Raw genomic sequence first — 11,876 nt, 5'->3', positions numbered from 1 at the left:
GACAAAGATACTGAATTCGCTCGAGTTTAATGAGGTGTGTTTTGGCAGCTGATTGAAAACAGAAACTGCCATACTCCATCACTGAGAGAATAGTTGTTCGATACAACATTATAAGATCTTCGGGATGGGCTCCCCACCAGGTGCCGGTAATTGTACGGAGAAAGTTTATTCTTTGTTGACATTTTTTACTCAGATACCTAATATGGGCCCCCCAAGTACATTTAGAGTCGAACCAGACCCCAAGATACTTGAATGACATAGCATGAGTGATCGGTTTACCCAAAAGTTGAAGCTTTGGTTTTGCTGGTTTATGCTTCCTAGAAAAAACCACCATCTCTGTTTTCTCCGTGGAGAATTCGATCCCTAGCCCAATGGCCCAGGTTGAAAAATTGTTCAAAGTATCTTGTAAGGATTCTTGCAGGTCGGATTCGTTTGATCCTACGACAGACACCACTCCATCATCTGCAAGTTGTCTTAGGCTGCAATTTTGTGTAAGGCAATTGTCAATGTCGCTTACGTAGAAGTTGTACAAAAGGGGGCTTAAACATGAGCCCTGGGGGAGTCCCATGTAAGAGACCCGACTTACTGCCGAATCTCCGTGAGAAAAGTTCAAATGTTTCTCACAAAGCAAGTTATATAACATATTATTCAATAGAGGCGCAGACCCCGAGATTGTAATTTGTCTGACAAAACCTCTATTGAAACAGAATCAAAGGCCCCCTTTATGTCCAAGAATACTGAAGCCATTTGTTTTTTTTCGGCGTAAGCCATTTGAATTTCTGAAGAAAGCAACGCAAGACAATCATTCGTCCCCTTGCCCCTGCGGAACCCATATTGTGTATCTGAGAGTAGGCCATTCGTTTCAACCCATCGATCAAGGCGAAACAAGATAATTTTCTCCAACAATTTCCGTATACAAGACAGCATTGCTATTGGGCGGTACGAATTGAAGTCGGACGCGGGTTTTCCGGGTTTTTGAATAGCTATAACTCGTACTTGTCTCCAATCATCTGGAACAATATTATGCTCCAGAAACCGATTGAATAAGTTCAACAAGCGATGTTTCGCCACATCAGGGAGATTTTTCAGCAAGTTGAACTTAATTCTATCCGATCCCGGAGCAGAATTGTTACATGAAAGGAGAGCAAGAGAGAATTCTACCATCGAAAACTCGGAATCAAGATCGCACCTATCTTGTGGTATATCTCGAATAATTCTTTGCACTGGAGCGGAATCGGGACAAACCTTTCGTGCAAAATTAAAAATCCATCGATGTGAATATTCTTCGCTTTCATTGGATGAAGAGCGATTTCTCATGTTTCGAGCCACTTTCCATAATTTTTTCATTGACGTTTCTCGTGATAAACCTCCCACGAAATTTCGCCAATAAGCACGTTTTTTCCCTTTGATCAAGTTTTTAAATTGATTTTCAAGGTCCAAATACTTCTGAAAATTTTCAGGGGTTCCACGTTTCCGAAAAGCTTTAAATGCATTCGATTTATCTCCATAAAGCTTGGAACACTGGCCATCCCACCATGGATTGGGAGGCCTTCGACGAATAGTGGAACCTGGGATGGGTTTCGTTTGAGCGCGAACCGCGCTGTCATATATCAAACGAGAAATGAAGTTATACTCCTCCAATGGAGGCAAACCATCTCTGGAATTGATGGCTAGAGCAATCGCGTCCGCATATTTTTTCCAGTCAATGTGTCTTGTGAGGTCGTATGCCATGTTTATTGATTCAGAAGAATTCAACCCATTGGTGATAGAAATTTTGATTGGCAAGTGGTCACTACCGTTGGGATCCTGGATTACATTCCACTTGCAATCTAACGATAGTGAATTCGAGCAAAGCGAGAGGTCAAGAGCACTTGGTTTAGCAGGAGGTTTAGGTACACGTGTTGTTTCCCCAGTGTTCAAAACGGTCATATTGAAGCTGTTACAAAGGTCATATATCAACGATGAACGATTGTCGTCATACTGTTCCCCCCAGGCAGTTCCGTGAGAGTTGAAGTCTCCCAAGATTAATCGTGGCTCAGGAAGGAGTGAGCACATGTCAACAAGTTGCTTGCGGCTAACCGCAGCTCTCGGAGGCCAATACAAGCTGACTATACAGAGGTCTTTGCCTCTGATGTTTGCATGACAAGCAACAGCTTCGATCCCTCCAATAGGTGGAAGGTCAATTCTAAAAAATGAGTGACACTTATTGATCCCCAATAGTACCCCTCCGTATCTGTCATCACGGTCCAAGCGTATTATATTAAAATCGTGGAAAGAGAGATCATTTTGAGAAGAGAGCCAGGTTTCGGATAAAGCAAAAACATCACAATTGAGTTTATGAATTAGAAATTTGAATGTATCCAATTTAGGGATAAGACTACGACAATTCCACTGTAAAACAGTGATATCTCCGACCTCTCTATTTAAATTAGACATCAAGAGAGATAATCATTGCAAGGAGGGGCCATGTTTGCATCAATTGCTGCAAAATTGTCTTTAGTACTGGAAGCATTGCGGTGACAATGGTTCTGATGGAGTCGGAAACATTAAAACACGTGAAGATTTGATCCACAAGGTCAGACAACTTTATAAATCCCGATTGGGAAGTTGAACTTGACGGAAAAACAGGGACAGTTGGGGTTTTTGATGTCCCCTCGAGTGCTGGGTCGTTCGAAGGTGAACTATTACCACGGAGGCCAGGAGGGACCTGATTTTGCTTATCCGCTGCACTCGATTTTTTGGGCAAGCTAACAGGGGGTATCACCGGAGGGACTTGTCCTTGAACTTTGGGAGTGGTCACATTTTTGCGCCGGGGATTCCCTTGAGAAATAAACGGCGTGCCCCCGTTAGCTGTATCCGCTTCCATTTCGTCAACTGGCAACGTAGCGAAGACATTGTGTGTATTGATTGGTTGTTGTTCTTGAGCCAGTGGAGAAGCGCCCTTCAAAATTTCTGCGAAAGTGCGTTTAGAGCGTTCCCTCAAAGAGCGCTTCTGTTTCTCCCAGCGAGCCTTGTATGTTTCACAAGCTGAGAGCACGTGTGGGGATCCCCCGCAATATGGACACTTATGCTCAGTCGCACTGCAGGATTTCCCCTCATGTTGTTCTCCGCAAGTGGCACATCGTTCTTTATTGGCACAATAAGCAGCCGTGTGACCAACTGACTTGCACTTTAGACAAGTCATTGGCTTTGGAATAAAAAGTCGCACGGCTAACCTCAATTTATCTACCATCACGTAGTCAGGGAGAGCTGAACCAGCGAAGGTGACTCGAAACGAGTTGGACGGCGTAAATTTCTTTTCTTCTCCTTCATGGGAGACTGTTCCGAGCTGGCGGCAACCCAAGATCTTAACAGTCGTCGAGGGCAGTTTTTTAAAACGGCCGGTACCTTCACTCGTAATGTATTCGCACGTCAAGCCCGTTTCGGTTATCACACCCTCAATTTCGACTATGTGAGAGGGTATGTAGACCCGATACTCAATTGTAAAATGCTGATCGACAACAATCTTGTTTGCGTCTTTTCGATCATTCACGACAACTCGCAATTTGTTTGGTCTAACCTTCGAAATTTCCGAAACGGAGGTATACCTTGCCAGATCTTTCGCGATCTGCATGACTCTCAACGCCTTTCCATTTGGCTTAGGCCTGAAGAAAACAACCCAGGGACCAGTTCCGGGCGCATCTTCTGGATAGAACTTTACACGGGGAGTGGGAATAACAGGGGGGGAAGGCGAGGACGGGGATTGAGAGTGGGAAGGCGAAGGTTGAGAAGGAGCGGGAAGAACAGAGGGAGAAGACGAGGTTGAAGGTAGAGTGGGATCGTTAAGGGCAGATGGGAGATTTGCTAGTTTTTTGGAGGGAGGCTTGGTAGGGTTAGCTGACTCGTCCCCAGAAGAAGTATCTTCCGTATTTGGAACACGTTTGAGTGACTTTTTTTTATCCGTTAGGAGGGAACTAGAGTCAGAGACCTCCATATCCGAAGGTCCCCCACTCTCTGCCATTTTAAATTTTCACTTATATTCTAAGTATTTTTTTAAACAATATTTCACAATAAAATAATTCACAAAAACAAAAAAAAACTTATAATTATTAAATATTTTCTCTCAGTATATTTAATGTTATTCACCTATGAACGCACTCCAGTGCAGATGAACGGGAGCGTGCTGAAAGCTCGTTGGTGGTGGGAATGTGCCTACGACACCACTACACACAGTCGTCGGTGAAAGCTTACCCGCACTGTCACTGTTGGCACGATGACTCGGCGAAATCTCCAATGTCGGCGAAGCAGCGACAAAACAAAAACCAATGCTTGGCTTTCCGAGGATGAAAGCCTTTATCCACTTGCAGGCAGGGCACTTCACTCACTATCCAGATAGTGAAATGAACTCTTCAGCGGCAAAAAAAAACAACAATCACGCGGTAACCGATAACGGAACTTGGACGCGACTTTCCTTCGTCTGGTTACTTCGGGCAATCGGCGAAGAATCTTTTACAGAAAATAGCACGAATAATTTTATTCTGTGTTATTCAACGGTTCGACGAGCGACGGGTAAATTACGAAGACTGTGGTTGGAAGTTGGCAAGCTTGACCGGAAGTTGGTTAGTTCAAGAGATATTTTAATACAAGGCCTGAAAGACAGGCTCACAAGGTGAGTGGCTGTCCAAATCACATTATATCTCTCGAAAGGTGCGTCTTTTGTCGTCCTTGTTCCAGATACATTTGTTCTCTTCCGTGAATCGGCGTTTCGGTAGCAGCGATGGGTAAGAAGACCAAAGCGAAAACCCATGTGAGAGATCTCATCGATTCGCCCCCGGATTTGAGTGGTATACAAAAGTTTCACTATTTACGGGCTTCTCTAAAGGGCGATGCACTCAAGCTGGTAGATTCATATCCGATGAGCGAGTCAAATTTTAGGGTTGCGTGGTCCGGATTAGTTTCGCGATTTTCGAATGCGTACCTCCTCGAGAGAAGGCACATGAATTCTTTGCTAGAGTATCCAAAAATGAAAAAAGAGTGTGCTGTTGGAATTCACGATTTAATTGATCGTTTCGAACGCAATACAAAAATTTTGGATCAACTAGGAGAACAAACTAAAGGTTGGGGTGCACTCATTTGATGGTCTCGAAATTGGATGAAAACATTGGGAGGAGCATGCTCCGCATCATGATAATCCGTGCTATTCATTGTTGGTCGAATTTCTGAAGAATCCAACGCGAGTTCTCGATGCGGTGTCTGTTGACCAGCAAGCTTCCGGTACAACAGCTTCGACGACATCAAACAAGCTACGTCGAGTGAAGGTTTCGGTCAACTCGGCGACTGGAATTAGGGTTCCCAGCTGTACGGTCTGCAATGAAAAACATTATTTAACACAGTGTCCATCATTCAACAAACTCGATGTTGACAAGCGATTGCGGATAAGTAACTCGAAACGGCTTTGCAGTAACTGTTTAGGGAGAAGTCACATGGCCCGAGACTGTCCGTCGAAATATCGATGTAAAACATGTTCGAAGAAACACCATACACTTTTTCATCCCGGTTTCCCTGCATCTGGTTCTGGTTCCTCTCCTACACCTTCGAACTCCAATGCGCATTATCCAGTCCCATCGACATCTGGCGGTACAACAAACTCTGGTGGCTTAGGTTCAAATTCGGTGGAATCGTCTTCAATCAATGTAGCGATGAGATCTTCTGCATCACACGTCCTCTTGCTTACGGTTTTGCTGAAGGTGCAAAATAATTTTGGGAAGATGCATTTGGCTCGAGCTCCTGGACTGTGACTCTCAGGCCAATTTTATGTCTGAAAATCTGTGTCAACTGCTGAGGCCTCCTAGACGAGATAAAAACGTCGTAATAAGCGGAATTGGACAATCAAAAAGACAATCGGTATGCGAAGCGTCAACAACAATCTCCTCACGTGTTCAAGAATACACGTTGCCATTGAATTTCCTCGTCTTGGATCGAATCACAGACGATCAACCATCAATCTCTCTTCCGTTGAAGTACTGGAATCTCCCCGCATCAATGAAACTCGCTGATCCAAATTTCATCCATAGACATGATTTTGGGATCTCAATTCTTTTACGATAGATGGATGGTGGCCAGATGCAAATGAAGAAATTGAATCATAATTTGCCATTGTTCGTAAATGCAGTTTTTGGATGAGTGGCCGCTGGAGAAATTCAATGGAATGAAATGGAAAAAATTGGTTGTAACGTTGCTCTGACTGATCCCCTGGAAAAAACAATAGAGAAATTTTGGAAAATAGACGAATTTCAAAGTAAAATCCCACGGCCGCAAGAAGAAGAAGGTTGTGAACTGCACTTCCTAAATACTATTGCCAGAGACGAAAATGGTCGCTTCGTGGCTCAGTACCCAAAAAATGCAAATTTTCACGAGATGATTGGGGACTCAACAGGTACAGCATTACGGAGATTTCACCAATTAGAAAAACGGTTAGAGAAAGATGTTACATTGCGAAACAAATACAATGAATTCTTAGAAGAATATTTGGAAAGCGGACACATGAAATTAGTTGGTGAAGCAGAGGAAAATTTGGACAAACATAAGCGCACAGTCTGTTACCTCCCACACCATCCAGTCTTCAAAGAATCCAGTACAACCACCAAACTTCGGGTGGTATTTGATGGGTCTGCAAAAACGACAACAAACCGTTCCCTTAATGATGCGCTGCTCACAGGTCCCGTGATTCAAGACGATCTTTTCAAATTGATGGTTCGATTCCGAAAAAATGCAGTTGCTCTGGTGGCCGACATCGAGGAGATGTACAGGCAAATACGTGTGCATCCTGACGATGCTTGCTTGCAGAAAATCCTATGGCGATTCACATCTTCAGAGAGCATAAAGGTGTACGAGCTTCAAACGGTCACATACGGGTTATCTCGCTCATCTTTCATCGCTACTCGCGTGCTTCAGCAGCTTGGTGTGAGCTACAGTGATAAATTCAAATTGGTGTCTTATGCTACACAAGAGGATTTTTATATGGACGATTTTCTGTCTGGCACCGATTCAGTTGAAAAAGCAATGAAATTACTCCACGAAATGATGAAGAAAGGCGGTTTTCAACTGAGGAAGTAGAGCTCTAGTCATCGTGAAGTTTTGAGAGATCTGCCACCAGAGTGGATCGAGAACACTACAAAATTGAACCTGGAACCAGAAAATCATATTAGAACACTTGGTATAATTTGGGAGACGGAATCAGACCAACTTGGGATTGATGTTAAGGCCACGCTGAATCACGATCCATGGACAAAACGGAAAATATTTTCGGCAATTGCACAGCTTTACTACCCACTTGGTATAATATCACCTGTGATAATGTGGGCAAAAATCCGGATGCAACATCTTTGGGCAGCTGTTCTCGGATGGGACGATCCGATCCAGGATACTGTCGGGGCCAAATGGAATGAATTTTACGAGCAGTTGCCACATTTGAAAGAGTTTAGAGTCCCTCGCCTTTTTTTTACAACACCTCGATCGAGCATACAATTTCATGTTTTCTCCGATGCTTCAGAGTATTTATGCTCGATCAACCAGCAAGGAAGGAACAACTAAAATCGAGATCGTAGCATCTAAATCACGTGTAGCTCCAATCAAACGGCTCAGCTTGCCACGATTGGAGTTGTGTGCTGCACTCTTAGGAGCAAAATTATACCCGAGAGTTTCTGCAGCGCTGAGGATGGAGGGAACCTTGCTGGTTTTGGTCGGACTCAACAGTGACATTGCACTGGATCAAATCGCCGCCAAATACATGGCAGACCTTCGTTGGAAATCGTACGTCCGAAATACAGTCGCTAATCGCTAATGTTTCACGTGGCATGCTCCCTGCAGACTTTCTCGTTATCAAATCATGGCGATTCGGTCCAGATTGATTGACAATGGAAGAAAATGACTGGCCAAAACACGACGATACTAATTCATCATCTGAAGAAGATCTGGAAAGAAAGAAAACTGTAGGTGTGGTTCAAACTTCGATAGAAACATTTTTCTTATTCCATCGTTATTCGTCCTTCACAAAGCTTGTTCGGATTTCTGCTTTCGTCCTTCGTTTTTGTCGATTATGTCACCGTAAAAATTCCAGTTAAAGCTGCAAGAATTCCTCACAGTACAAGAGCTGAAAGTTGCAAAAGAAACGTTCAATGCGCCCAGCAGGAACAATTCGCAGATGAATTAAAAAGCGGTTTCACCAAAATCATCAATAAAGCTATTGCACCCCTTCCTCGATGAAATCGGCGTAATTCGCGTCGGTGGCCGACTTCAGCGGTCCAATGAAACGTACATCACGAAGCATCCCATGATAATACCAAATAACCACCCCTTATCTCGCCTCATCGCAGTGTATTTTCACGCTCTTTGTTTACACTCGGGTCCCCGTATGACACTAGTCACAATCCGCCGAGAATTATGGCCGCTCAATGGTACCAAACTAGCTAATAATGTGTGTCGCAAATGCCCTAAATGCTTTCGCATTAGCCCAACCCCAATTACCCAACCTGTAGGCCAACTTCCGAAAACACGCACTATTCCTAGTCGACCCTTTTCAATCACCGGTGTTGACTACTGTGGCCCGTTTTCTTAAAGGCAACGCATTGACGAGCTGCATCACGAAAGGCTTATATTGCTGTATTCGTTTGCATTTCTACCAAAGCAGTGCATCTTGAACTAGTTTGTGACTTAACAACTGAAGCATTTATAGCCGCACTCCGTCGTTTCGTCGCACGTCGTGGTTTACCCATGGAAGTACATTCGGACAATGGGGCTAACTTCGTTGGTGCAAAAAATATACTGAATGAACTCTACAACACGATGAACAGTAAGAAGCACCTAGACACAGTCACGCATGAATGCAGTAGCCGAGGAATCACTTGGAACTTCATACCTCCGAGAACACCAAATTTTGGCGGCCTTTGGGAAGCAGCAGTGAAAACAGCAAAGACTTCACTCACCAAAACAATAGGTACAACACAATTATCGTTTGAGGACTTCGCAACTGTTCTCACACAAATCGAAGTAAATATGAACTCCCGTCTACTGATTCCATTGTCAGACGATCCTGGAGACTACGACGTTCTAACCCCGAGTCACTTCCTGATCGGAACACCACTAAATTCAATGCCCGATCCCGATTATTCGCACACATCGATATACCGTCTTCGCCATTACCAGCAATTACAGAAATTGATACAGGATCACTGGATACGTTGGAGAAAAGAGTATCTGTCGGAACTCAACAACCAACGCAAACGAACATCACTTCCAATCGTGGGGCAGATGGTCCTTGTACAGGACGAAAATAAACATTCGATTGCTTGGCCACTTGGTAGAATTGAGTCAACTCACCCTGGAGAAGAAGGTGTCGTCAGAGTAGTGACGATAAAAACAGCCAATGGGTCATACAAACGACCGGTATCCAAGATATTTCCACTACCGTTCGATCGCGATGTCACTACAGCACACTCCGAATTAATGAACGAGAAGAATATGAAACAAACATTGTAATTTTGTGTTGTTATTGTGAAATGTAATGTAAATTTATCATTGTAAATTTAGGTGGCCGGCTATGTTTACAAACAAGTAAATTATAGCATTAGGTACGAGGGTCAATCCCTCGATAATATTTAAATGATGCTGCGAAGAAGATACCGTACAAGGTTTATTTTGTGATAGTCGGCCAATTATGTATTTTTGAATATCCTATAGTCCAATCTTTATCCTAGAATCTAAGTGAAAAGAAGTAATTGTCCTGTTTCTGTAGTAATGTAAAATTAAATGTAGTCTAAGTAAAATTAGTAGTTTCGTTGAATAAATGTAGTGTAGCAAAAATTTGTTTTAATAAATGTTAAATATAATCGCTCGTTTCGTATTCGGAATAATTTTGCGCATAAATTTAAATTGTCACGGAAGTTGTGGTGGGATACTTTAATATTCAAACAAGAAACAACTGCTCATCCAAAAACTGCAATACTCAAAATATTTTTTTTTGAAAATCTGCTATTGGAATGCAAACGGGATTCATAACCATTTGAATGTAATTAAACTATTATATTAAACATTTGAATTATTAAAGTATTTTCTCATCAACGAAACTCATCTGACGGATCACTACAACATCAGAGTCACGGATTATGATTTCTAAGGTACAAATCACCTGCACGAGTCAGCAAGAGGAGGGGCTGCGGTCTTCATTAAACGGGATATTCCACACTATTTATGGCACCGTCACAGTACTCTAAATATCCAGGCAGCGGCTGTGTGCATAGAGAGTAAATCAGAGCAATTAGTACTAACAGCATTCTACTCATCGCCGAGCCTTCCTTCGGAGGAGGAACTGAAGGCCTTCTTCTCACATTGTCGCTGGCGACTTCAACAAAAAACACACCTTCTGGGGATCAAGGCTGATTACCACTCGTGGTCGCGTTTTATACAACGTCATCACTGACTCTGGCATCATGCGGCGAACCAACACACTGGCCAGAGGATCTTGCATGACTTCCGGACCTGCTAGACTTCGCTGTCACAAAAAACATTAATAGTAAACGAATTCGATCTAAGCTCCTTCTGGACTTATCATTTGATCACTCACCAATACATCTCGAATATTTCATAGAAAAAGAAGTGAAGCAGACATCATCCAATCTCACCAACTTTTCTACGAACTGGACAACATATAAGACATACATCTCTTCTAGCATGCTCGATTTACCTCTGGATAATGAACATCATATCGAGGCCGCAGTTAACCAGCTCAGTGAACTCATGAAAATTGCTGCTAGGATAGCTACCCCACCACAGAAAAATTGTTTCAGTCTCAAACATAAAAGCAGCAGTTGCAGAAAAACGACGCCTAAGACGTATCTGGCAAAACAAATGATCGCCAGAATCTAAAAACGAACTCAATATGTCACAACGTAAACTAAGAAAGCTATTACAAGACGGGAAAGAAGAAAAATTCCATCATTACCTCACTGAATTGTCGCTAAATCAAGATACTAACTACTCGCTCTGGAAGGCAACTAAGGATCTAAATCGACCTCAGTTACAGATCCCGCCGTTCAGAATGCCCTCTTGGAAATGGGCCACAAGTGATGATGAAAAAGCAGTTACTTTTGCAAACCATCTTCATCAAGTTTTCACCCCGAATCAATCGGTACCTAATGAAGGAACGCTCGAATTTTCTGGTGCAACAAATCAAAACAAAATGAAAATCAAACACCGAGTGGTGAGACACGTTATCAAAAATGACATCAATTTGAAAAAGTCACCCGGCATTGACCACATCAACGGACAGATGGTCAAGGAACTACCAGATCTGGCTGTTTTATTGCCACGTTTTATTCTCACGAGAATTTTCAACGCGATGGCCCATAGAGGATATTTCCCACAATCATGGAAAATTTCTACCATCATTATGATTCCTAAGCCAGGGAAAGACGCCCAGAAAGTGGAATCTTATAGACCTTATAGACCTTCCTTCCAATCTTCTCAAAAGTGTTCGAAAAAATTATCCTAATTGTGGGGGTTTATATTCCCTTGCATATAGTATCCCACTGGCTTACGCCAGTATTGAATGATGCATTCTGCAACACAACCTCTACAGCGCTACCAACGGATGACGCACAAATCGAGCGGCACGATATGTCATCGTTTCGGCTCCCTACCCTTAGAAAAAACCTCGGTCGAAAACTACTAAATACATTTGGTAATGCAAAATTAGTAGAATGTACAAATGTTTTGTACATATTGTCAACAAACCCGCATCCCTACCAGAGATTAGTATTTTTTACTCGATAACATTAGTAAGCTTGGATATTGTCATATCTGAAAACTGGTGAGAAAAGCGCGTATTAACCATTTTCATT

This window comes from Toxorhynchites rutilus, chromosome 3, assembly GCF_029784135.1.
Source record: "Toxorhynchites rutilus septentrionalis strain SRP chromosome 3, ASM2978413v1, whole genome shotgun sequence".
Classification (NCBI taxonomy): Eukaryota; Metazoa; Arthropoda; class Insecta; order Diptera; family Culicidae; genus Toxorhynchites; species Toxorhynchites rutilus.
This window is presented reverse-complemented; position numbering follows the sequence as displayed.